At 37.9% G+C, this 26201-nt stretch overlaps 1 pseudogene; it reads left to right on the forward strand.

The window, feature by feature from the left end:
- The first annotated feature begins 1211 nt into the window (after positions 1 to 1211).
- Positions 1212 to 1614, forward strand: LOC125357640 (annotated as a pseudogene).
- Positions 1615 to 26201: the final 24587 nt, after the last annotated feature.

Here is a 26201-nt window from a genome sequence, read left to right on the forward strand (position 1 = left end):
GAGAGAAAGAGAGCAAAAAAAACCACCCCACATTTCCATATGTTGACCAGTACATTTGTGCCACCTGAAGTCATTGCTTAATATGCTGGATGACTTCAAGTCAATAAAGTCATTGTTTTAAATTCCTGATTCTCAATGGAAGTAAACTGAATAAGAAAGTTTCTCATCACCATTACACCCTTATAATAACAATAAAAAATTTAAAAAGATTTCAAAAATTCTTTCAATGTCTAAAAACTATTCCATTATTCTGCACATTAAATTAAAGTGAGATGCTAAAGAATTGTGGCAATAGGGTATATCATTTGAAGAATTCATTGAAGCACAAGAAATACACAGCAAAGATTTTCTATTCTTACTCAAATATAAAAACTATTTACAAATAAGCCAGGGAGTGGTGCCGTGCCCCTATAATCTGTTACACAGATCTAGATAGGAGGATTATATTCCAAGCCTGGCCATAGGAAAAAGCATTAGATTTTATAGGAAAATAATAAATAAAAGCAAAGAACTGTGTATGGATGGGGGAGGAATGTGGCTGAAATAATTAGAGTTCCTTTATAGCAAGTCCAAAGCCTGGAGATCTGACCCCAGTGACCCAAAGAAAACATAAAGCAAGAAATAAAAGTTATCAAAGAATGCCAGGAGCCTGTGGCTCACAGCTGTTATTCTAGCTATTCAGGAGGCTGAGATCTGAGGATCATTGTTTGAAGCCAGCCTGTGTATGAAAGTTTGTGAGACTCTTATCTTCAATGAACCACCAAAAAGCTGGAAGTGGGGCTGTAGCTCAAGTAGTAGTACACTAGCTTTGAGTAAAAACCCTTAGGGACAGCACCCAGGTTCTGAGATCAAGCCCCCAAACCGATACAAAGACCCACAGACACACTATCAAAAGCATAAAGTAATACTTCCAAAGTATGGTTAACTTGACAATGTAAGAAAATGCCTGCAATATATAATCTGTTTCTCATCAGGTTATCAGAGGCAAAATTAAGGTAATTGCAAAACTGTGTTAGTAGACTATATTTTGTCTACTTGTAGACACATATTTATATGGCTGAAATTGTATTTCTTCCTTTCCTAACTTTTTGCAAAGATTTGAACACTTTATGTTTCCCAGAAATGCTATTGTTCTGTAGGAAGGCCTTTTCCTCTTCATAGCAGTTTTGTTTTGTTATTAAAAAGTTTCAATTCTGGCTGGTGGGAACAACATGGCGGACCGCCTCACGCAGCTCTAAGACGCGGTGAATTCGCTTGCAGATCAGTTTTGTAATGCCATTGGAGTACTGCAACAGTGTGGTCCAGCTTCATATAATAACATTCAATCAGCAATTAACAAGGACCAGCCAGCCAACCCCACAGAAGAATACGCTCTGCTTTTTGTTGCACTGATTGCCCGGACAGCAAAAGACATTGATGTTTTGATAGATTCCTTACCCAGCGAAGAATCCACAGCCGCATTACAGGCTGCTAGCTTGTATAAGCTGGAGGAAGAGAACCACGAAGCTGCTACCTGTCTGGAAGATGTTGTTTATCGAGGAGACTTGCTTCTGGAAGAGATCCAGAGTGCACTGGCTGACATTGCTCAGTCCCAGCTGAAGACAAGAAGTGGGGTCCACACCCAGGCTTTCCCAACTACTAGCACTGTCTGTCACACCCTGGCCTGAGAAAAGGACCCGTCCATGCCGTTAGAATTCCACAGCAGATATACCAACATGGCAACATCAACCTCTCACACATGCTGCCTTTCAGCTGTTTTTAATTCTCTCTTCATTATTGATACATAAGTTTATAACATCCTGATGGAATCTGCTTTAAGCGATCTTTGTGTCATCATTTTGTTTTTTTCCCCTCCGAATGAAGATATAAGACAGGTATACAATTGTGTTCATAATAGAGTTAGGCATATAATAAAGTTGTGCTGTGGTTTTTTTTTGGCCAGTCCTGGGCCTTGGACTCAGGGCCTGAGCACTGTCCCTGGCTTCTTCCTGCTCAAGGCTAACACTCTGCCACTTGAGCCACAGCGCCGCTTCTGGCCGTTTTCTGTATATGTGGTGCTGGGGAATCGAACCTAGGGCCTCGTGTATCCGAGGCAGGCACTCTTGCCACTAGGCTATATCCCCAGCCCCTGTGCTGTGGTTTAAAAAAAAAAGTTTCAATTCTACTTATGTATACATGCAGAATACATACCTAATTCACTTGATACCTTCCCCTAAAATACCAACCTATCTGGTTCATTTGGTATGCTGGATAGCCCTTAGGAACTGCTTCCTAAAGTGTGTGTAGCAATTTGCATTTTCAAACCTCAGGTAGAAAGGTGACTCTGATAGGAATGGACCACGGCATTGACCATTAACTGAAGCCTTCTCGGTTACAAGTAGAGGTGTGTTACTCCCAAGTTTTCACGAGTTTCTTTTCTTCTTTATGACAAAACTTCTGAATCAATCAAGTGTTTCCCCCCCCCCCCTCCCAAGTCTTGGGCCTTGGACTCAGGGCCTGAGCACTGTCCCTGGCTTCTTTTTGCTCAAGGCTAGCACTTTGCCACCTGAGCCACAGCACCACTTCTGGCTTTTTCTATATATGTGGTGCTTGGGAATTGAATCCAGGGCTTCCTGTATACGAGGGAAGCACTCTTGCCACTAGGCCATATTCCCAGCCTCAATCAATTGTTCTTATTGATTTGTGGTCCTTTGTAAATTTTTCAGAAAACAACTTTATTGCTATTAAAGGTTCCACTAAAGAGTGTATGGTTTCATAAGTTATCACAGAAAGTCTGTCTTTTTAAAAATTTATTTTTATTTACATATTTTTATTATCTTTAGTTGTACGGAAGGGTTTCAATTCAAGAAGTCAGTTTATGAGTACAATGCATCTTGATCAGCATCATCTCCCAACTCCACATATCTCAAGTTTATAGTATTTTTTAAAACAGGGTCTCATTTGGTAGCCCAGGCTGGCTTGAATTTCTGATTTCTTCATGTGCTGCGGTTGCAAGCATGTATCACCACTTCCAGGGCTAACACTCTACCTTTGGTGGGTTTGCAACACGGTAATCAAGCAAGTAAACAGAAATAGAAACTGATAAAGGGTGAAGTGAAGTTAAAAACAGAGGAAAAAGAACTGTTCTCTGACTCAATGTTTACTTAAGTCATTTGTGAATACGAGAACAACTGGCAAAAGCCTAGTAATGCTATGCTCTTATCTTCAGCATTTTTAAAATGAATAAGTTCACCGTTCATGCCTGTAATCCTAGCTATTCAGGAGGCTACTCAAGAGCTGAGGGTAGCAGTTCAAAGCCTGCTCAGTCAGGAAAGTCCCCAGGAGACTCTTATCCCCAACAAACTACTCACAAAAAGCAGGAAGTGGCGATGTAGCTCAAGGGGTAGAGCACTAGCCTTGAGCAAAAGAGTTCAAGAAAGACACACAGGTTGTGAGTTCAAGCCCTAGGGCCATCACACACACACACACATACACACACACACACACACACATACACAGACACACAACCATTAAGCTCACAGAGAAAGAAAAAAATGTGTAAATATATGAACATTATCTTGCTTTTCTATCAAAACACTGTTTTGGGTTGAGATTTTATTCACATTACTAGTATAGAAAGGCCTTTTTACCCAAAGTTAAAATATTTTGAGGCTAAAATTGATTTTACCCACTATCCCAATTCTTCTCTGACTTCTTTGAGTTGCCGACTGTTCCTGACTTCCCCTGTGTCTTTTCAGATAATTGCAGTGCATTTTTGCACAGCCCTCTGACTCATTGCTCTTTACATATGTCTTACAAAGATTATCCTGCCGCTTTCAAAAGACCTTGTCAATGTGATAAATATGTTGAGTAAGAGATGAGTCAGTCTGGGGTCAAGGACTGTGCGTGCATGTGTGTGCACGTGTGTGTATGCACGTGCGTGCATGTGTTTGTGTACCTAGGTGCATATGTGTGAATTTGGATCAAAATACTCACAAGCTCCTTAGCAACTTGGTTTCTTTATCTGAATCCAGAGTGCAATCATTTAAAGTATTAGTAAGGATTTGCCCAGTTCTCAGTCTCTATTGATCTATTATTTTCAGCGTTTTCATAGCTGAAAAGATGGCTAGCTTGCAGAGTTCTGTTCTCCTCTTCTCCACAGTATTTAAATTTCTGCTCATGAAAATTACAACCGTCACAACTGTGTATGAAGGCTGACCTAAATGATGAAGCTCATTCCCCATGGGACCGGGGAGGACCTAGGAAGTCTGGCCCTTTCCAGCATCCCCCAACTATTCCCAGAGTTGTAAGCCAACTCAATTGCATTTGGTCCTATTACTTTCATATTGTCCCAATTATCCTGAGAGACTTTGTAAGCAACTCATGACTCCAAATTCGGTGAGTGATGCTGATAACGTCTACTATGATACCCAGGTTCCTGTTATTTTATCATTGAAGTTCGAATTTCGACATTCTCTTTAGCAATAGAAAGGGGTTTTAATTCAACATGTCACTGTACACGTCTACTGCATTTTAATCAATGCCACCCCTTCCATACTTCTCCCCTATCTCTTCCAACCCCAACCACCCCTCAAGTGAAGTAGTTTCCATTTTCACATATGTACATTTATTATGACTGCATTTGTTCACTTTTCCTCTAGTCTACACTCCTCCTCTTGACCTCCTTCCTCCCCCTGACCCTCCAAGTACCAGCTTCCTGGCATTTATGTTGTTAGACTGTGGGTTAGTTGCTTAGAGTTGCACCATAAGAATTCTTCCCTGCACACACCACACCTTAGTTAATGCATTTGTGCACATATAATATGAACCTACATATGCTTACATGTGTAGTTGGAAATTAGATGTAACTTCCTCATAGGAGAGAAGGCATGCATCCTTTGTTTCTCTGAACCTGACTCACTAACACAATTTTTTCCAGGTCCATCATAAAAAAAAATATTTGTGTTCTTTTAGACCCATAAATAAAACGGAGCTCCCATATCCCTTTCAGTGGCATCCCCTTTTCGCTTTCTGTCAGTTGCATTTTAAAATCCTTGAGTTTAAAATCACATGAAGTGAAGTAAGCCAGACTCAAAGAAACATAGGCCCCATGATTTCCCTCATTTGCAATAATTAGTATATGTCTAGGATAGTCCTAGCAGAGGATCATAATAGTTCAATAGCTATGTACACATGGCCATAGAATATAATGCTTATTGAAATGAACTCCAAGATATGGAAATGAGAGGTTCTTTTTTTTATGTACGGTGTGAAGCTGTTTCTTTTTTCTTTTGTTATTTTTCCATTGGTTTATCCTGTGTCACTGGTTTTTATTTTGGTACCCTATGTTTTGTATATAAGTTTATCTGATTTGGGGGAGGGAAGGGGAACAACAAAATGGTGAGACAAAGGACAAAGGATGAACCAATGCAATAACACTACTCACAAGACCCTATGTTGGAAATGAACTTTACAACTTAGGGGAAGGATGGGAATTGGGGGCAAGGGAAAGTGGGAGAAAAACGAGGGAGTGATAATGTCCAACAAGAAATGTACTCATTGTTTTACTTATGTAACTGTAATCTCTCTGTATATCACCTTTACAATAAAATTTAAAACTCCTTGAAGTCTATGATGTCCACTTTTATGTGAAGATGACTTTACTTGGTTTTCTTTCTCTAGCAAACAGATGATTATGATAGTGTTTAGTCTAAGTTCCCCATTCTGACCCTCCATCTATGGCATAAGGCCTTTTGGGGGGCAGGGGAAGAACTAGGGTTTGAATTCAGTGCTTGTTTGGCTTGCTTTATTCTGTGTTGGTGCTTTACTACTTGAACCATACCTCCAGCACAGTATTTTGCTGGGTGTTTTTGAAGATGGAGAGATGGAGTCTAACAGACTTTTCTGCCTTGGTTGGCCTTGAACTGTGATCCTGTAGGATAGATATCTCTACATCCTAAGAAGCTAGGATTACTGGCATGAGGCAATGGTGCCTGAAGCCATTAGGGTTTTGATGCTGTAGTTGTTGTTTATGTTCTTTAACTCTCCCCCCTCAGGCATATTTACTGTTACTTTCCCCATCAGATGAGGCTGATGAAGTCAGAATCTCAGGCAGAATGAAGGAACGGATCCACGCAGAATTGAATACAGGAGAGTACACTTAGAATTCCTTGTTGTTTTCAAGTCTTATGCCAAATGCAAACACAAACCAAAAAAAATACACTTACAATTTTCAAGACTAGTGAAAATCACCTTTAGCATATTTGTAAACGATTGTTATTGGGTCATTGGCAACTCATATTAACCAGAGATTTTAAAAACAGGCCTGCATGGTATTCAGCCCTAAAAACAGCATTCACATGAATGCAGTCAGTTCCCACGTGGTCAAAGGAACGTGTTTCTAATTTGGCAGGTCTCAGTAACTTGCTTGCTTCCCCCAGCTTCTCTCCTCGTCTTATCACCTGAGATTTCCAGTGAAGACTTTATCATATTGACATGACTGGAAAGAAGCAGAGAACTGGGAAGGAAGAGTCACCTTCAGAGATACAAGGATTCTCTAGTAACTACTAAAGATATCTCCAGAGGAAACATATTCAAAAACATTGAACGGAAGCCTTGCAAACCAGTGACAATTTCCTTGATGCATCTTGGATTTAATTTGATAGGAAATGGTATTTGGACGGTGTGTTAAAAAGACAGAGGTAATACTGGGTCCTTTGGGCTTAGGAGACATTGTGAGACCTATTGCTTTCTATATGTAGATGGTTTGAATCTTGTTATAAAAAGGTTTTGTTTTAATTAAAACATCAATTCCTTCTAGACTGAGGAAGACAATACAAACATATTAATTTGCAACTTCTTTATGAGCCAGTGATGATGCTCCTAGAAGTGTGAGAAATATGTAATTCAGATATTTTATGGTAATTGTTTTCAGATTTTAGGTGAGCAAGTTCAAGCACTTTTTAGGGGCTCAACTAGTTCTAGACTTAGTTCTCGTTGGTGCTAAGAATTGGTGTGAATTTCCAATTTTCATTCCTAAGGGTGAATGGCAGTTGCAACTAAAATGATTTCTTAGAACTAATTTTCTGATTTTCATAATTCCTACTTTTGTACCAGTAACATTGTAACACCTATAACTTCTTTTCAGTAAGCGGGATGGTATGTTCTCTCAAGTTTTGCTATCAGTGACAACTAAACATAAAATACTTTTTATTTTCTGCGGTCATCAGTAACCTTTCTGTAATTTTTTAATGTTGAAAGCACCAATCAGCATGTAGTCCTCTCTCAAGAGGTTTTGCTTCCGTAAGAACCTTCATGAAGTGATGTGACTCTTCTGGCTCAGTGTATACAAATTCCCTTCTCTATAGGTTACGTTTGTAGCTTTGGACTATATACTCTATGATACCACGTAAGGTGGGACCATTGCCTTTGTCGAAAATCAGACTAAAATTTTCATCACAGAATTTCACCGAACTTTTTTTTTCCCCCACCTGGGGCTTGGACTCAGGGCCTGAGCACTGTCCCTGGCTTCTTTTTGCTCAAGGCTAGCACTCTGCCACTTGAGCCACAGCGCTGCTTCTGGCCGTTTTCTGTATATGTGGTGCTGGGGAATTGAACCCAGGGCCTCATGTATACGAGGCAAGCACTCTTGCCACTAGGCCATATCCCCAGCCCTTCACCGAACTTTTTAATAATAGAGGGGTTTGCAAACGACATTTAGAAGCTCAGGAACATATATGAACTGTATGTTGTATATATGAACATGTATTTGAACTGTAGGAGCAATTGTTTGGAAAGAGAACAATCACACCAATATTTCTATTTTTGTCTTAATACTAAGAAATTTTCTTGGTACACTCCTTAAAATGTATTCTTCTTTTCCTATGTATTTTTGTTGCAATCTATTTAAAACGTGTGCACATTCCTGCATGCAGCAAGGGTGCAGGGTCTTGCTGAATGTCAATAAGTTAGGTCAGCTGTCTGAAAGCATAGTAACTGCTAAATAATAATACATATTTTATTGATACTTTAAAACCAGTCACAGATGACATATCAAAGAGGCATTGCTGAAGTGGTAGAATGCTAGCCATGGGCAAACAAGCTGAGCAAGCATGCAAGGCCCTGAGTTCAAGCCCTGGTACCAGAGAACCCTCCAAAACAGAAGAGTCAATTATAAAATGTGCCATGAACTTAAATGGATGTTCTCATAACGAAGATATAGAAATAGCCCAGAGACATAGGAATAGCTATTCAGCCACTTGGGAAACAGATCCAGAGGAGCCTGTTTGGGGACCATCCTGAGCAAAAGAGCCCATGAGGGAACATCTCCATAATAATCTGCAAAAACCAGGACTGGAGCCATGGCTCAAATGACAGGACACTTAACTGATCAAGCAATCTGGACAAGAAGGAGGCCTTAGAATCAAACTCCAGTATTGCAAAAGAACAAGAAGGAAGAGGAGGAGGAAGAGGTGGAAGGGAATGAGGGAGAAGGGGGAGGAGGAAGGGAGGAAGAGGAGGAAGAATATAATCACTGTTATTTGTCATTAGAGAAAGGCAAATGGAAACCATTTCACATCCACAATGGTGACTGCAATTTTAGAAACAGAAAATAACAGCTGAGGGCTGGTAGCTTATGCCTGTAATTCCAGCTACTGAGGAGGCTGAGATCTGAGGATCACAGTTCAAAGCCAGCCTAGGCAGGGAAGTCCAGGAGACTCTGCTCTCTAATTAACTAGCAAAAAGCCATAGAAGAGCTGTGGATTAAGTGGTACAGTGACGGCCTTGAGTGAAACATGCTAAGAGACAGCACCGTGGCCTCAAATTCAAGCCCCAGAACTAGCATAAAAAAGAGACTAACAAGTTTTAGTGAGTAGTTCCAAACACTGCAACTCTTGTATATTACTGATGGCAAAGTAAATGATACTGGTCAAAGGTTTGGCAGCTCATCAAAAAGTTAAAAATGTGAAATGATAACTTCCATATGACCGAGCACTGTACTCCTAGGCTTCTATCCAGAAAATCTAAAGTATTTGGGATTGCAGTCAAGCTGAATACGGGAATATTGATGACATTTCTTTCACCATAGTTTAAAGGGCAAACAATTCAAATCTAATAAGCTCATGAACACAATATGATATATTTATACAATGAAATATTGTACCACCAAAAGAATGATATACTAATGTATACTACAACACAGATGAACCTTTAAAAATATTAGGATAAGAGAGAGAAATCGGGCACAGAAAGGCCCTTGTTTTATGATCGTGTGTATACAAACTGCCTCCCCAAAGCAAATTCACAGAGAAAGAAAGCAGATTAGTGATGGCTAAGAACTGGGTTTGGGAGGACCTGAGGGTAGAGAAGAAGGGGGAGTCCCTACTGTATAGGTAGAGATTTCCTGTGCCATAATAAAACTTCTAGAACTCTATATTGGGACCATTATACAACACTGCAAATGCACTGAGCACCACTGAACTGTACTCTTTCTTTTTTATTTCATATTTATTTGTCTTATTATTATTTTTAAGTAGTTGTACAAAGGAGTTGTCATTTAACAAAGCAGTTTGTGAAGACAATATACCCTGATCGGTGTCACCTCTTTCAACCTTCTCACCCATCTTCCCCCCTATTCACCCTATCCTTCTTAAATTTGTAGGGTATACATTGGATTCTCTGCTGCATTCTCCTCCTCATTTCCTTTTCTCCTTTCCCCTTGACCCCACCACACTCTTCTCTAGTATTCACTTCCTGGTGTTTTATTTTGCTAAACTTTGATTTGGGCATTCTAAGCAATTGGACGACTTGAGATCTCCCTTAAAATTAGTAAAAATCAAAAGAAATGACATGATTTAGAAAAATGCTATCCATATAGCTAGCCACTCTAAAATTCTCCAAGTCAGCCTATGATTTTATTTCTACTTCATTGCTTTCTTAGATTGAAAGGTTTTGAGTGTCACAAACCCTTTATGTTGGTCTCTGTAAATACTTGGGAATGATTCTAAATCTGTAAATGAGCCTGGTCTGGAAATTTTAGCCATATTCATATTTATAATACATACAAAGTTTATTAACCCGAATGACATTTCAGTTGGTAAGTAATATAAATCTATTTTTTGAGAATGGAAGGGCTGATAATGAAGACTCATTCTGAGTCTTGAGAGGTTTCAGAGAAAAGTCACTGACGTTAATCAAGAGTAAGAAAATTGGATTTGCCAGACAATGGGGAAAGAGTGGAGAGATACACATGCCTAGTGTAGAATCAGGTGATTTCTTACTTGGTGTCACTTTTGAATTAAATGTAATAACTAGGGAAGTGAAAGAATGTTGCTATTTCAAGCCTAGAGAAAATGCGGGGTTTATGTGGTTATCTTGATAGTTTTTCTTTCCTCAGACACATTTTACTGAGCTACTTTAAAAATGTGAAGACCAAGGCAGTAGCCAGTGGCTCACGCTTGTGATTCTAGACACTGGGGAGATGAAGACTGAGAATTATAGCTCAAAGATAGGCTGGGCAGGAAATTCTGTGTGTCTTTTATCTCCAATTACCAAAATCATGGAAGTGGAGCTGTCGCTTAAATGGTAGAGCACTAGCTCTTGGTGAGATACCTAAGGGACAGTGCCCAGGCCTTGAGTTCAGGCTTAGTACCTCAGTACACACACACACACACACACACACACACACACACACACGACGTGAAGACCATGTAAGTCAGTTGTGATAGTGTTCGCCATAACAAGCTCTGTAGTGTGGCAAAGAAAAAAAAAAAATTATATACTTTATTTTTTTGTGGCACTTTGCACTATTGCTTGGCTTTTTGTTTAAGACAAGCACACTACTACTTGAGCTTCATCTCCACTTCTGACTTTGTATTGATTTGTCACAGGTTTGTCCGCTCTGGCTAGATTCAAAGCTTGATCCTTAAATCTTACCTCTGGAGTGAGCCACCAGCACCAGGCAATCTGTGCCAATCTTAACTCTTACAGTGATAACAATGTTGAATGTTTATTATCATAGAGAGAAAAGATGAACTATTGTCACTTTTTCCATAGTGCTTACATTTATTGGTGCCATTTCACTTCAGGTAAATAAAAAAACAACTGAGAACTAAGAGGCAGCAGTTAGGGGGCCAGAGAGGTGTGAATTGAGTGTTTACGAAGAAGGTTCAGGAAGGATTGATTTTATAGGCACATCTTTACAATTGTGGTTTCCTCGGAAAACATTGAGTAGTTCGGGGCTGGGGATATGGCCTAGTGGCAAGAGTGCCTGCCTCATATACATGAGGCCCTGGGTTCGATTCCCCAGCACCAAATATACAGAAAACGGCCAGAAGTGGCGCTGTGGCTCAAGTGGCAGAGTGCTAGCCTTGAGCAAAAAGAAGCCAGGGACAGTGCTCAGGCCCTGAGTCCAAGCCCCAGGACTGGCCAAAAAAACAAAAACAAAACATTGAGTAGGACACATTCTCTTGTATAAAAAGTAATTTCATGGTCCTTTCTCTGGAGAGGGATGACTGGATTAGATGACTACTCAAGATCTCCTTCATTTATGTGAAGTAGTTGAATAATGTTCTCATGATTATAGCTCTCTGAATGCATAAGTTCTTAGAAACAGAAGTACTCTCAAAAAGAAGGGAATTTAATCATTTCACAATCGTACTTAGTTTTAACTATTTTTATAGATAGGTGGTAGCACTAACATAGTTCTAAGAAAGTCAGCAGGACAATTCTATATGACAATCACATTTTACCATTTCAGAGGGACCATTGAGTGCTGCCTTCAGCTGAGAAATGAAGGAAAGATGGGGATTCATCTTCACAAGTGTTTAGTGCCTGCTATACATTGGGTGCATGACTCTAGGCTGAAGAATTTCCCTGAAGTACTTTCAGCCATCTACGATAATTTGCTTTTCCCATGACCTTGTCATATAACTTGGATTAGATATAAACCAAAAAGTGAGAAATTTAAAAATAAGTTACTTAGAATGACAATAAATATTTTTTTCTGAAATAGGCACCATTTTGTGATATTATGACATATCATAATATCATATTATATCATGAGATTGCCAATAATATAATACAATATTATATCATAATGTGATAAAATATATTATGTAAAATGTAACATAAATATTGTGGTTACATAAATATAATTGTTATATACTACATATTATAATATATGTAATAATTTAATAGAACATGAAATGTTACCTTATATGTTAATATCTAATATTCAATAGTAGATATCATGAAAGTCTTTTCACTTATCAAGCACTGAAATGCTGGCTAAAAATGTGCCTTCCTAAATTATCAGCTGCATTAGCCAGAGAATCAGGAAAAGGTAAAAAAATTATGATAAAGCAGCAATTTAGTAAATTATGATAAAGCTGAAATCATGAATATTTTTCTACGTCTAATTCTCTAGACATGAATCCCATGTAGAAGGTAGAAGAAGATGAATTCAAGAGATAATACTTCTCTCTGTTATGAAATAGGAGCTTCAATTAGACAGACATGTAAAATGGAAATTCCTACAAGTCAGCATCCATTCTTCAAGGTGAATGACATACAGAAATACGCCTGTACTTCTCACAGGTGCATCTCCAGAGGGAGAGAGGAAAATCCCCACATGGATTTAAACTCAGAATTCCACGACTTCTTTAGAAGAATTTAGCAAGAATTTAGTGTCAGGTTGAATTGGAGGATCCTTTTCTATATTAAGCAAAAACAACCTGAAAACCAAAATAAATGTAAACTAGATGCTTGTGGTGGGGGGGGGGGGGGGAATTTAAGTGCAGACAGACATCAAAGTATAAAAATATACCAACAAATATGAGCTTATAAATAAGAAAATAATCATAACTAGACAAAGAGGAAGCCAGAATAAGAAATATAAGAAGTAATACACCTGTAAAATATTCAAGAATCAGGATGATCGGGTGAAAATATAAAATATATTTATGTGGTATGTTTAAAATAATTAAAAAAAAAAAAAAAGAACCGGCTTCTGGTAGCTCACACCTCTTTCCTTAGCTACTCAGGAGGCTGAGATTTGAGGATGTTAGTTGGAAGTTAGACAGCAGGAAAGTTTGGTCGAGTGGTATCTCCAACAGGAGCAACAACAAAATTCCCCCAAATGAGCAAATAAAAAGCCACAACACCAGCAAAAACTCCTGAGCTGGAAGCATGGCTCCAATAGACTACCAAATGATAAATAGCAAGCCAACAAAGAGTGTGAGACCCTGTGTTGATGCCCCAGTATTGGCACCAGAAATAAAAAGAAAAGAAAAGGAATAATGAAGAGAGGAGCAGAGAAGAGAGGAGACTAGAAGAGAGAAGAGACAGAGAAGAGAAGAGAAGGGAGGAGAGGGGAGGAGAAGAGATCAAGAGATTATCACGTAACAATGGGCAGAGACCTTGTTTCTGGTAATGGTGAATTACCCGGATGTGGGCTGGCTGTGCCACAAATCACAAGTTATATTCTATCTGAATTACTTCTGAAGGCACACAAAGTGGGGATAGAAGGCAAAAACATGAGGGAAATGATGTTTGGAAAATGTGAAGTGAGAAAACTTCCTATTTGTAAGGCTTTTCTCCACTCTGCAGTGCTAGGAAGTAGAAAATCATTGTCTTGTTTGCTAGCCAAGTTAAGGAATGGACCCTGATACTTCCATCATGACCAGAGACTTAAGAAAAACATACTAAAAAAGAATTCCTAAAGAGGAAAGTCCCAAAATGTATAAAAAGAAGAATGAACTGGTTCTTTGTATGAGAATGGATAGAATTGAAAACCTTCATGTTAATCAACACAACATATGTCTGGTTCTTGAATGCAAGATAATGTGTTAAGAGAATAATGAAACTCTACTTAAATTGAGGAGACTGACTATGGGGGGGGGGGGGGGGTGTTGTGTGTGCCAATAGTGGGACTTGAATTTAGGACCTTGAGCTCTTACTTGGCTTTTTGTTCAAGGCTAGTACTCTATTACACCTCCAGTTGCAGTTTTTATAGGCTATTTAGAGATAATAATTTCATGGACTTTTCTGCTTGGGCTGGCTTCAAACCATGACCCTGACCTCAGCCTCCTGAGTAGCTAGGATTACAGGCGTGAGCAACTAGCACCTAGCAGAAGGTTTACTTTTGACATCTGTATTTGAGATAAATAAGGGCATCATAATTACAAGATCAGAAATGTAATATTTTAAGACAAGAGAGTAAACAGCTTACTATTCAAATAAGTCAAGTATATTAAATTAATGATTATAGGTACACCATTGTTTTTGAAGGTTAATCAAAAAATTAACTCCAGAACAAAATTATTAGTTCATATGCAAAACATATTTAAAAATCAAATAAAAGTTCTATTATACTCCTCATATCTACATTATAAAGTGCTTTTAATTTCCATGAGCTACATGAAGAGAACTTTTCATATGGAAGAGAGAAATGAATTTGCTATTGAATATTCTGTCTTCTGCTTTCCTGTGGTTAATTTTCAGCTAACAGTATGTGGTAAAAATCAAATGCTGTTTTTAGTCATTCTTGGCTTACATGGATGTTTAAAATAAGACTACCCGCTGAATTGGGAATGAGAAAGGTATTGATTGCACCTAGTGGAATCGATTAGACCTTTAGTGTTTTACACCAGTTTGTTTCCTATTAACTTTCAAATGGGTTGACAGATTTTGATCAAATCTCCTGCACTTTATTTTTAGTATCAAGATGAAATTTTCTAGTGTACACAGTTCGAACCTTCTCACTTTTAAATGAGATGAGAACATCTCTTGTGTAAAATTGCAGAGTGGATCCAAGGGGTCCTAGATAACCACATACGTTTATCTTGTCAATTTTCCCTTGCTATGGGGTCCCTCTTACTTCTATCATGTGACAAGACACATTTCTAATCAGGCCTTCCCACTGACATCAGAGGTATAGTCTTCAAAGAGAAGAAGAAGATGCTTTAACAGAGACAGTCCCCTTTCCCCTCCACTCCTTGAAGCACTGCATTTTCCATGTCCAATATGACACTGTATGTATGAAATCATGGGAAAAAGATTTAACCTTTCCAATCTTCTATTTTGTCACCACAAAATAGATTGAATTACTACTATCTTGTCAGCTTGGAAGTTTTGTAAGAAATTACATGTGTAGTACATAGCAGAGTAGAAGACATACAGCCCGCGCTTGATCGATGTTAGCTAGTGGTATTTCAACCTAATATCAGACAGACCCTTCCTTTCATTTAAAATTGAAAGCAAAGCATGTACATGCTGATTTTACTCTAGCATTGTAACCTTTTAAATTGTGAAATGCCAATAGGAAATAAAGTGGAGGTTACAAAAATTATGTAAGGAAGTCCAGTGTACTTCACATATGACTTCCTCCAATGGGACCACTTCACATATCTAGGTAATATTAACAAATCTAGAGGCTGACATTGGTACAGTCCACAGAGCATGGCTTGTTTCTGCCAGATTTGCATACATTTGTGTGTGCATGTCTATATGTGTAGGTAAATTATGTATGTAGTTCTACAGAATTTCATCACATGTAGCTTTATATAATCACAGGAATTGAGATATGAAAAAATAAAGTTGTACAATTCCTTTGTGCCATCCCTTTTCTTCACATCCCTGATTTGTACTTTACCTCTGTTCAAGGACACTATGTAAATGGAATCACACAGAACTGACTTTTGTGCTCATCATAATTCTACTTAAATATATCAAGGTTGTGGGTATGGAACACATTGGCATGAAGGTAACAGTTACTTTAACTATGATTTAGAATATTTGAATTGTTTGAAGTTCCTACTAGTTGTGTGCTAGTTCCTACTAGCACACAAGTGAGGCTGATATTTAGTGACAGGTGTTTGTGTCAATATAACTTCTCATAATTATGCTCTAAATATTTGAGGGTCCAATTATTTCTTCATAAGGCATATGAATGTTTTGTTTTGCAAAAACTTGCCTGTTAGATAAATAGAAAGCCCACAGATTGGGAGAAGATCTTTACCAGCCATAAAACAGACAAAGGCCTCATATCTAAAATATACATAGAACTCAAGAAATTAAATTCCTTCAAAATAAATCCTCAAAGAACCAACTGCCCCCTCAACAAATGAGCTAAAGACCTAAAAAGAGACTTCTCTGATGAGGAAATGAGAATGGCCCAGAGACACATGAAAAAGTGCTCAACATCATTGGCCATAAAAGAAATGCAAATCAAAACAACACTGAGATTCAACCTCACCCCAGTAAGGTCCATTATCAAGAAAACTAATAATAACAGATGCTGGAGGGGAAGTGGCCAAAAGGGAACCCTACTACACTGTTGGTGGGAGTGTAAATTTGTTCAACCATTCTAGAAAGTGGTATGGAGGTTCCTCATAAGGCTAAACATATAGCTTCCTTATGACCCAGCAGCCCCACTTTTGGGCATCTACCCAAAAGATTACAAGCAAGACCACACTAAAGCCATCAGCACAACTATGCTCATCACAACACAAATTGTCATCGCTAAAATATGGAACCAACCCAGATGCCCCTCAGTAGACGAGTGGATCAAGAAAATGTGGTATATATACACAATTGGACTCTATGCCTCCATAAGAAAGAATGACATTGTCCCATCTGTAAGGAAATGGAAGGATTTGGAAAGAATCATACTAAGTGAAGTGAGCCACACTCAAAGAAACATAGACTCTATGGTTTCCCTCATTGGGAATAATGAAGATTACAATAGTTCAACAGCTACGTCTATGTGAACACATAAGATGAACACATAAAATGAGCTCCAAGTAATGGAAACCAGTGTTGTTATTTTCAACATAGCATATGAAATTATGCCCTCTTTCTTTTGTCTTTCATTGCCGTGGTTTTACCCCTGATATCACTGTAACTGATCTTAGTACCGTGGAGATTGTACATACGTGTATTAGAACTAGGGAAGGGAAAGGGAATACCAAAATTGAGAGACAAAGGATGAAAAGACAAACCATTCCAAAAGCAATGCTGCAAAAACAAACCATTTGGTGTAAACAACTGTACAACTCATGGGGTGGGGGGGGGGGGTGGAAGAGTGAAAGGGGGACAGAGAGCCGGGAGAAAAATGAGCAAGGAGGTAACAAGTTGGATAAGAAATGTACTCGCTGCCTTATGTATGAAACTGTAACCCCTCTATATTCCACTTTAACAATAAAGAGATGAAAAAAAAAAAAGACTTGCCTGTTTAAAAAAAGTATCTGTGCCATTTCCTTTCCCATTTGGTTTCAGCACTGTAGTAGGAAGGGTCAGTTTCTCTGCAACCTCAAGAGTATCTGAGGTACTCATACTATTTTCTTTTCATTCGGGTAGGCCTATGTAGTGATATTTCTTTGTGGCTTTATCCATGTGATCTTTTGGGGTCTGAAACGATTTTTCTCTAGTTATTCCTGATACCAGGAAATTACGTACTCTTTTTTGTTTTGCTTAAAGGCTTAATCCTATCACAGTCAGCATATGGTCCAAATAACTGGCTTGACAATTTTTTTTTTCAAAGAATGGATTTGTTTAAATTTTTTTTTTTTTTACTATTTTTCATGTATTGAAAGCTATGCTATCATTTCATTGTTTTCTCTCATTATTCATTTTAGTTTTTTTCTGCTCTTATTTTTTAATGAGGTTTCTTCTATAGTAAAGTAAATATGTAGTACTAGAAATTTCCTTCTTGGGACTGCCTTGATTGCATCCGAGAAATTTTGATTCGTTGTATTTTGTTTCATTTTTATTCAGTTTAATGAATTTTTTTTTCCTTTAGATTTTGGGCCATTGATTGTTTTTTACAAATGAATCGCTTCATTTTTAAGAGTGTAGGCACTTTCCTGTTAGGTTTATTTATGTTCTAAATTCTAGTTTGATGTTACTATGACCAGAAAACAAATTATATGTGCAAGGAAACTGAGTCATGAAGGTATCAGAATAAAGAAAGTGAACCCAACAGGGCAACAGGCTTTATTTGGGAGTGAAGCCTGGGAAGGGAGACCAATGGGGAAGTGATGCAACCTTCCTCTGTCCCTTACAACGAGGGCTCTCTAAATACTAGGCAGGAAGAGTGAAGGAGGGGAGGAGGGGAGAAGGGAGAAGGAGGCGGGGTGGGGGGGCAATGTTATTTTGACTGAGGAGTTTCAAGGTTTCAACAGCAGCTGTGTTCATTAGGGGCATCAATGTCAGACGTGGCCTTGATCTGAGCCTCTTCTCCAAAACCACAGGGTATGATTGTATGTTTGTTCAGGGACATGAGGCCGGGAGATGATTCGGTGGGGTCTGCAGCAAGGACAGTTCTAAGGTATGGCTGGAGCGGGGAGGTGAGGGCTTCAGGTGGTTTTCTGTCATTCTATCAACTCTTTCAAATTTTGTGAAATTTATTTTGTTGCCTGGTTATTATCAGTCATTATAACCATCACATGTGATCTCTGAATAAGCTGTTATTGTTGAGTGGAATATCTATAGATAGCAATTGGATTCTTTTGGTAATTCTTTTGTAAAGTTTTTCTGTATTCTTATTGATAGAATACAGAAAAAGTATTGTTGAATTCTCTAATCATAATGGCAGATTTTTTTTTTTCAGTGAAGTGCTGGGTGATCAAAGCTAGAGCCTTGTGGTGCATGTCACACCCTACAACTGAGCATTTGCTTAGTTTCAATTTCAATTTCACAAAAATTCATCTGTACAGTCCATATACACTTAGTATTGGTTTGTTTTATTTTCATTTTTTAATCTAAGTTTATTGCAAAGGTGATGTACAGAGGGGTTACAGTCTCATCAGTAAGCTAATGAGCACATTTCTTTTTGAACAGTGTTACCCCCTCCCTCATTTTCTCCCCTGCTCCCCCCCCCACCACTCCCCACGCTCCTAAGTTGTAAAGTTCATTTCCAACATAGTGTCTAGTGAGTAGCACTGCTGAATTGGTTCAGCCTTTGCCCCACCGTTTCTGTGATTTTCCTTCCATCTCCAAATCAGATAAACTTATACACGAGCAAAGGTTGCAGAAATAAAAAACAAAAACAAAAACAGTGACAACAGGGCATAAACCAAAGGAAAAAAATGAAAGGAAACAACTGTAAACAGTAACAAATCCTCTTGTAAGTTCATTTGTTGGAGTTCATTTCAATAAGCATCATTTTATATGGTCATATGAACATAGCTATTGAGCTACTGTGATTTTCTCCTAAGAATATTCTAGACATTTCCTACTTGCTACAGATGAGGGAAACAATGCAGCATGTGTTTTTTTGGGTCTAACTCCACTTGGCATAACTTTTGCAAGTTTTTCCATTTCCTTACAAATGGGGCAATGCCATTCTTTCTGATGGAAGCATAGAATTCCATTGTGCATATATACCACATTTTCTTGATCCATTCATCTATTAAGGGGCATCTGGGTTGGTTCCATATCTTAGCTGTGGTAAATAATGCTGCAGTGAACATAGTTGTGCTGGTGGCTTGACTTCAGGCTGATTTGTGGTCATTTGGGTAAATGCTCAAGAGTAGGATTGCTGGGTCATAGTTAAAGTCTATGTTTAGCCTTTTGAGGAACCTCCATACTGCTTTCCAGAGCAGTTGAACAAGTTTACATTCTAACCAGCAGTGGAGCAGCATTCCCTTCTGACCACATTCCTGCCAGCATCTGTTATTATTTGTTTTCTTAATAATGGCCATGTTAACTAGAGTGAGGTGGAATCTCAATGTAGTTTGGATTCGCATTTCTTTTGTGGCCAGTGATTTTGAACATTTCTTCATGTATCTATTGGCCATTCTTATTTCTTCTTCAGGGAAGTCTCTCTTTAAGTCTTTAGCCCATTTATTAATGGGACTATTGCTTCTTTGAGGATTTGTATTTGGTGGAAGTTACTTTTTCGAGGCCTAAATATATTTTAGATATGACGCTATTTTCTGATGCATAACTAGTAATGACCATCTCCCATTCTGTGGATTTCCTGTTTAACTTGCTAGCTATGTCCTTTGCCACACAGAAACTCTTCAGTTTGAAGCAATCCCTTTTATCCAGCCTTTCTTCAACTTGTGTTTCTGGGTCTTTACTTAGGAAGTTTTGCTCTGTGCCAAGGAGCCCTAGCATTTCCCCTGTCCCTTCCTGTAATATTTCAGGGTATCTGGTCTTCCATTGAGGTCTTTGTTCCATTTGGAATTGATTCTAGCACAGGGTGACATATAAGGATCTAACTTTGGGTGTCTGCTCATGTATAGCCAATTCTACCAGCACAATTTGTTGAGGAAATGATCTTTCTTCCATCCATCCTTTATTTTTGGCTCCTTTATCAAATATTTGGTGGTTACAGGTCTGTGGGTTCATTTCTGGGTCTTTTATTCTATTCCATTGGTCCTCAGACACAGTGTTCTTGTGCCAGTCCCAAGATGTTTGGTTTTTTCTATTACTATACCTTTGTAATAGAAGTTGAAGCTTGCTATTGATATTCCACCAGTACTGTTCTTCCTGCTAAGGATTGTGTTTGCTCTTCATAGTCTTCTATTATCCCATATGATTTTTTGGATTGTTGGGTATCTTCTGGGTGTTGCTGTTGCATTGGTTCACCCTTTGTCCTATATTTCTCCATTTTGTTATTCTCCTTCCTTTACCCCAGTCAGGTCAACGTATGTACAAGACACAGGGTACCAGAATTAAACACAGTACCTGCAGGTGATAAACCAAAGAGAAAATGAAGAAGAAAAAATTTAAATATCATACAGTACACTAAAAACAATATTCTATAGTGTTTTCAGGGTACTTACTTATACAAATTTTTAGCAATTCCTATGAATAGCAAAATCTGCAAATTCTGTAACTTGTTATAGTCCACGTGTGTCACACATTTCTAATAAAAATTTTCTCCAAGTGGAGAGCTTGACTTCTCAGCCTCTACATCTTTCACCAAGCAAAGATGTTAAATAGTGCTAAATACCATTTGAACACTATTGAATATTTAGACTATTGAAATTATTGATGCTCTTTAATTGGACATATACAGAGAGAGATATTAGATTTTTTTCATCAGTGCCTCACTTCAGAAGGTTCTAGGTTCTAAAATCAGTAAGATTCATTTCTCCAGAATGACTCAATGAATTCTGGGAGGTGTCTACTAAATGTGTGTCCTTTAGTGAAATTTTGCAAATTAGTTATTTGGGACCTAAGTTTTCTCCTTTATAAAAGAAGGATAATGATCACAATCATCATGTAGTTTTATTATTTTTTTTTTCAGAGCTGAGGACCAAACTCAGGACCGTGAGCTTGCCAGGCAAGTGATCTTCCACTGAGCTGAATTCCTAACCCTTCATGTAGTATTATTATAAGTTAGAATTTTAAACATGCATAACAATTTAAGAATGGGTCGTGGCACATAGGACATGCTTTGAAAACATTACCTGTCATTATTAAAATGCCGTTATCTTTGCTTCTTAGTCTAACACTATTGCTTGAATTCCAAGAAACTCATGTAGTTCCTTTTTATCTACACCTTCTATTCAATACTAACTAAGTTTCTTTCACTCTGGTTAAGAATCTGTGCTAAGGGCTGGGAATATGGCCTTGTGGTAGAGTGCTTGTCTTGTATACATGAAGCACTGGGTTCGATTCCTCAGCACCACATATAGAGAAAAAGCCAGAAGTGACACTGTGGCTCTAGAGGTAGAGTGGTAGCTTTGAGCAAAAAGAAGCTGGGGGGCTGGGGATATGGCCTAGTGGCAAGACTGCCTGCCTCATATACATGAGGCCCTGGGTTCGATTCCCCAGCACCACATATACAGAAAATGGCCAGAAGTGGCGCTGTGGCTCAAGTGGCAGAGTGCTAGCCTTGAGCAAAAAGAAGCCAGGGACAGTATTCAGGCCCTGAGTCCAAGCCCCAGGACTGGCCAAAAAAAAAAAAAAAAAAAAAAAAGAAGGACAGTGCTCAGGCCTGAGTTCAAGCCCCAAGACTGGCAAAAAAAAAAAATCTGTGGTAAGGGAAGGGATATAACCTGATTAATATTATTACTGATTACTGATTAATATTATTCTACATAGTAGAGACTTCTCAAGATAATCTTGGCTCAGAAACTTTCCAGTGCTTAGACCTTGAACCACAGACAATATTCTTAAAATATTTAAAGAACTCCAAAAGTAAATATTTCAAAAACTAAACAATTCAGTTAAAAATGAACGAAAGATCTAAATGAACATATGTCAAAAGGAGATTATACAAATAAAAACTACAAGCAGGTACACGAAAATTTGTTCAAGATCAAGGAAACAAATCAAGATCAGAGTAAGATATATATTACTTTGCCCCAGTAAGAATGGCTAATAAAAATATATACATATGCACAGAAATATATGTACACACATAATATATATATATTAAGAGAAGTTCTGGAGATTATTGGAAAAAAAGAGATCTTTTGTATACTCTAGGTATAAATATAAATTGAAGAAATTATAGAAATTAGAATAAAAGTTCCTCCAAAAATTTAGAATAAACCAGGCATGGTGTCTCATACCTGTAATTCTAGCTAATCAGAAGATTGAGATCTGAGGACCCAAGCCAGCCCAAGCCAGAAAGTCTGTGAGACTCTTATCTCCAACTAACCACCTAAATATCCAGAAATGGAACTGTGGCTAGTATAGAATGTTATAGAATGTCATATATACACAAAGTCTCTGTCACTGAAACTAGAAGTTGTTGTATTAAGTGAAATAAACTTAATACATAAAAAGAAGCATTTCATGTTCTCACTGATGTTGATTCCAAAAATTTGATTGCACTGAAGTTGAGAATAGAATGACAGTTACCAGAGAACAGGAGAACAGGGGAAATGAGAGATGGCAATTGATTGATGGGTACAAAGTTACAGTTCTGTAGAAGTAAGAATTCAAATAAGCTATAACATAGTAGGGTGACTGAAGATAACAATAATGAAGTATATAGTTCGAAATGCTGGATTGCTTTACTATAAGGAAATGACAAATGAGTAGATAATTATATTGAATGTGTCTTTCTGAGTCTGGTTTATTTCATTTAACATGATGATTTCCAATTGAATCAATTTTCTTGCAAATAACATAATTTCCTTCTTCTTTATGTCTAAATTACACTTTACTATGTATATATACAATACTTTCTTTACCCATTCTTCTATGGTTAGGTAGCTCGGCTGATTCTGTAATTTGCTATTGTGAATTGTGTCACAATAAACACTAGTGTGCTGGCATTTCTATGGTATGCTGACTTCATTTTCTGTGAGTATATATCCAGGAGTAACAATGTAATAGGATCATATAGCAGTTCTTTTCTTTTTTTCGGGGGAGGGGGGCTTCTGAGAGACCCTCAAACGTATTTCCATTAGAGCTGTACTAATTTACAATCCTACAAATGTACATGAGGGTTCCTTCCTTCTCTTTCACTTTCTCTCTTACACACACACACACACACACACACACACACACACACACTCTGCATCCTCACCAGCATTTATTATTGTTTGTTTTCTTCATGATTTCCCTTCTTAGTCAATGAGATGAAACCTCAATGCATTTTGATTATTTTTTTCTATTACCTTATATCAGTTACATGGAGTTGGGTGGGGGAGGATTGCATTCTTTCATCTCCACACATGTTTACACTCTATTCCAACTGATCTCATCCTCTCTGTCACCCTCCTTGCCATATCTCATTCAAAAATAGCATCTACACCAGATTTCATTGTTGAATTTTCATACTTGCAAACAATCTATTTGATTATATTTAACGCCCTCCTTTCTTAAAATAGGGTGTGTATGTGGTGTGGTAGGTGATGTGTGTGCTAGTACTAGAGCTTGAATTTTAGACCTGGGTGCTGTCCCTTAGCTTTTTCTTCCAAGGTTGGCACTCTACAATATGTGGCACAACTCTGCTTCTGAAGTTTTGCTAGTTAATTGGAGATAGGAATCTCATGAACATCCTTGCCCAGGCGGGATTTGACCCATGATCCTCAGTTCTCAGCCTCCTGAGTATCTGGGATTTCAGGTGTGAGCCACTGCTGCCTGCCTCATTGTAGTTTGGATTTGGATTTCCTAGGTGGCTAGAGGTGTTGGAACTGTTTCGGAAATGTATATATTGGCCATTTGTATGTCTTCCTTTGGTAGGTATCTATGTAATCCCCTTGACTCCAATCTATTAATGACATTGATTATTTCTTTGGTGTTTAATTTTCAAAGTTCTTCATATATTCTAGATGTTAATATGTTAATGAGTAGTTAGCCAATATTTCCTCACATGCTATCTCTTTGGTGAGTGTTTTCTTTGCTCCAAAGAAGCCTTTTAATTTAATGCCATCTTTTAAATTAATTCAAGCAATTCTTTGATTTACTAAGCTATTGGAGAACCGCTTAGAAAATCTTTGCCTATCCCTTTATCTTCAAAAGTTTACCCGAAGTTTTCCTCTAGCAGTTTCCAAGTTCCAGGTCTTATGTTAAAGTCTTTTTGATCCGTGGTGGATTGGTGTTTACAGAAGGTGAGACACAGGCTCTTGTTTCAGTCTGGTATGAGCTGATAACTAATCTCCCCAGCCCAACTTGTTGAAGAAGCTCCTTTTTTTTTTCTCCAATAAATGTTTTTTGTCACTGTTGTCAAGAATCAAAGATGGCTGTCCATAAGTGAGCTTACACATGTGTCTCTTATTTTATGCTACTGGCCCACATTTCTGTTTTGGTGCTGACACCATGCTGGTTTTGTCATTGTGGCTCTGTTGAAAAATTTGAAATTCATTATTATGATAGCTCTATCTTGCTTATTTATTCAGGATTGTGTTAACCATTAGAGGTCTTTCATGCTTCCTATAAACTTCAAGTTTACTATCTCTGTTTCTGTGAAGAATGACATGAGGATTTTGATAGGAATTGCAATGAATCCATAGATCACTTTTTGTAACAGTGGTTTTTATACTATTAGTTCATATTAATTATGTCAATTCATGGATACAGGAGGGCTTTCTATCTTCTAATGTCCTCAAGTTCTTTCTTCAAGGTTTTATCATTTTTATTTTTCAAAAATTAAGTCTCCTTAGTTAAATCTATCCCCATTTATTTTTCTCAATCTGTTTTGTATGAGATTATTTTCCTAGTTTCTTTCTCAGCATGTTGACTAATAGTATATAGAAAAGGTACTGATATTTGTATGCTGATATGTTGACTTTATAGCCTGCTATTTTGTCAAAAGTGTTTATCAGATTGTGAAGTTTCTTGGTGGAGTCTTTAGCAGCCTTTTAAGTATAAGATTGTATCATATGCAAATATGGACGATCTGACTTTATTCTATTTCTACCATTTTTATTTATTCCTCTTGCATTATTTATCTGGCTAAGAATTTTATACTATATTTAACAGGAGTAGAGAGAGTGGATACCCTTGTCTCATTCCTGGCTATAGAGAAAATGCTCTCAGGTGTTTGCCGTCCAGTATAATGCTGGGATCGTTTTTGTATAGTCTTACTTATGTTGAGATATATTTGGGGCTTTTTCCTGATGACGTTTGCTGAATGAATTCTGGCAATAGTCTTTTCTGCATATATTGAGGTGACCGTGTGACTATTGTTATTTATTTTGTTTATGTGTTCTATTTATGTTACCTTCAAACTATTCCCATCAACTGAGCTAGGGCCCTCAAATTGGTTGGTATCAGAATAGGCACATTGTTATGCTGATTTAGTGTGGAAAGTTCCAAAGCTGTGTCTTCCTGTTGTCCATCAAACTCTCTAGTCTTCTACGTGTATACAAAGCAGCCAACTCAGAGGAGATTATTTTGGCTGAGTATGGACATGGAGGCTCCGATTGGCCCTTAGTCATTTGGTCTGACTTTGTGTATTTTAGCACCCATGTTCACATTCACAGAAAATGGTATTGATAAGTAGCAGCTAGCCATGAGCAAGCAAAAGAAAAAAATCTTTAAGGTTCTGGTTCTTAAAAGGAAAAAATGAAAAACAAACAACAAACAAAAAGGAAAAATGCAAGACAAAGAGACACATGCAATGGCCATGGGAGGAATAGGCCATAAGGCTACTGAGAGGAAAACATGTATGGAAATTAAGTCCTCTCAATTCACAGGCTAACTTGGCCTGGATCTAGGGAGATGCTAGTCTGCAAAGTATCTGTGCCTGAGTTGGCTGCTTCTTCCCCACTCACTATGTACTATCCCTCCAGGTGTCATGAGGAGAA

This window comes from Perognathus longimembris, chromosome 9, assembly GCF_023159225.1.
Source record: "Perognathus longimembris pacificus isolate PPM17 chromosome 9, ASM2315922v1, whole genome shotgun sequence".
NCBI classification, from domain to species: domain Eukaryota; kingdom Metazoa; phylum Chordata; class Mammalia; order Rodentia; family Heteromyidae; genus Perognathus; species Perognathus longimembris.